The following is a 2,517-nucleotide window of genomic DNA, read 5'->3' on the forward strand; positions in this document are numbered from 1 at the left end:
ATAGATAATAATATTAGTTATATTAATTTTTAAATAGATGGCGTTAGTTTTGTAACAGTAAAGGCTTTTTACGCGGGCAAAGCCGCGGGCAACACGTAGTATTATTTAAAAAGGGAATTTTAAGCAATTTTGGCTGTGTTAATTATTATAGTAAGTAAATTCATTATTGCTAATTTTATAGGTTAGTATTTAATTATTAGTAAAAAAGTTTCATTGCTTGCAATTTATTTACACACAATAAAAACAATCAGCATACTAGTGACGATTTACAAATTTTAACAAAAACATCTTAGGAGCACACTATAAAATATTAATATTGTTATCCTACAGTTTGAATAAATCTTTAGACCATCTAGGAATCCGTATTTTTCGCCAATCAACGTAATTCAAACTTTAAATAACATTGACGAATATTCTTTCGACCAAAGCATTAAAAAATATACTTATAATAAGTATATTTAGATCGTAAATAGGTACCTACATTAAGTGCTAAATTGGAAGTTTAACCGAAACAAAATATTGAAGTAAATTGTAAGTAGGTACTGATGGCTAAACACATTTAAATTAAATAAACACTAAATAAGTAATAATTTCCATATTATGAATAATCGTTTATCAAACTCATTAAACTTTTTCAGTTTGAAATAACACCAACGCCAAATTGCGCCATTCATTTATTTAGGCTATGTACTTAAATAGCTTTTGTAGAAGTTTTCTATTTGTACATATATGGCAATGTATATATAGGGCCATTATAATATAAAAATATAGTAAGTTTTTGGTTCAAATCGCTTGTTTTATAATAAACCGTAATAATTTTAAAAGAAACGAGATTTCGAGATGTACTTATTCATAAAATGAATTATGGCCAGGTTAGTGTCGTTAAGTAGATAGAAAATATATACACGATATCATAATTCTATCTAAAAATGTAACTATTATATAAAAGTATGTAACTGTAATAAATTGAAATTAACATTCACTCACTATTGAAATACATTATTGTACAACTTACTTATATTTAGAGTAAATATTATATAATAGAAGTTAATAGTATAATAGTATTCACTCAATTTTTGGCTGTATTCTCCATTCCTTTACAATTTATTTAACAGCCAATATGGTTCTTAGGGCGTCTTAAATCTAAACTTATAACACTTCCAGAGGCTGGTTGGAGCATAACGTCGATTTTCAAGGTGATCTTAGAAATATCTGCGTTAACTTTGTAGTGTCTTAGTAGATGTGTAATTGTAGTCTTCATCGACATCATTGCAAATGTTTTTGCTAGAAAAAAACATTTAAATAGGTGAAATGCCCGAAGTACTCAGGTTAGTTATTTGAATGTAAGATGGTTTTAAAACCCGATACCAAAAACTAGATACTATATTCCAAAAAATATTTGAATCTTATCAACGGTTTAATAAGAAATTATTAAAACAAAAATATAATCTTTACATTTCGTGTTTATGTAACATGCGAAACTTTACCTATACAGTTTCTTTTTCCAATGCTGAATCCCGCGAAAAGTTTTAAGTTCGTTGATAATGTGGGTGAATCCAGCCATCTTTCTGGGTTAAACTGTTCTGCATCAGGGCCCCAGATTGAATGATGATGCATGCCCCAAAATAACAAAAATACGCTGCATCCAGCTGGCACCGTATAGTTCTCTGTAAATGGTGAAATGTGAGTGGCATCGTAGTCGGATATGTTTTATTGGGAGCCCTAACTGGTGAGTTACGATTGCCAGTGTCTTTGGTCCTGTTGGGCTATTTGGATCTGCTAAATTGTGCTAAACACGATAGCTTAACATTCAAAAAACAGAATAGTTATAATTTTGTTAGTTTAGTAAGACAAAGTACTTTATAATATGGCTATTCCAGAAAATTTTCTAATACAATTATACTAGGATTAGATCGATCAAGCCAGCTCACTGGCGATTATAAAATAAAACCTTTCTGCAACATGTGTATAAATAAAAGTAGCATCGACTACATTCGAGTAGTGTTTGTACTGTGGTTCACATAGTTTTTCCTTTTGGAGTAGATTTTTCAGAAAAAGGATATTCAGTAATGATAATAGCATAGGATAGTTAAAAATCTACTATCTACTTAGGACTTTAAAAACTCATGATATGAAATGTTACAAAGACAATTATTGATATTTAAGCATATTAACATAACTTACTTAATTTCACATCAGAATCAGCATATCTCGAAACGATGGGTGCAATCGGATACAGTCTCAAGGTTTCTTTTATAACTGCTTCCAAGTAAACTAATTTGTGTAAATCGTGCTTGGTAACGTCTCTATCGGAATATCCTAAAACATCTTGTATTCTGAAAAAATTAGGGTGTTATTACCTACACTACTTATTTTCTGTATGATCCAAAAAATAGTGCAGTATATATTTTACACTTATTCTTACGAAGGTAATATTTCTTGTGACTGAAATTAGACATTCGAAATAGGATAATTGATCGCTATTATGAGTATCAATTATTTTCCAACGTAGGTTGT

The 2,517-nt window shown here is 29.6% G+C and overlaps 1 long non-coding RNA gene across 1 annotated transcript; it reads right to left on the reverse strand.

Annotated features, from left to right (window-relative positions):
• Nucleotides 1-971: 971 nt before the first annotated feature.
• LOC119189735 lies at nucleotides 972-2,329 on the reverse strand. The gene is made up of 3 exons (XR_005112578.1): nucleotides 2,185-2,329; nucleotides 1,488-1,667; nucleotides 972-1,284 (listed from the first exon to the last, which is right to left on the reverse strand). It is a non-coding gene; the product is annotated as an uncharacterized LOC119189735 (long non-coding RNA).
• Nucleotides 2,330-2,517: the final 188 nt, after the last annotated feature.

Source organism: Manduca sexta, chromosome 18 (assembly GCF_014839805.1).
Source record: "Manduca sexta isolate Smith_Timp_Sample1 chromosome 18, JHU_Msex_v1.0, whole genome shotgun sequence".
Classification (NCBI taxonomy): Eukaryota; Metazoa; Arthropoda; class Insecta; order Lepidoptera; family Sphingidae; genus Manduca; species Manduca sexta.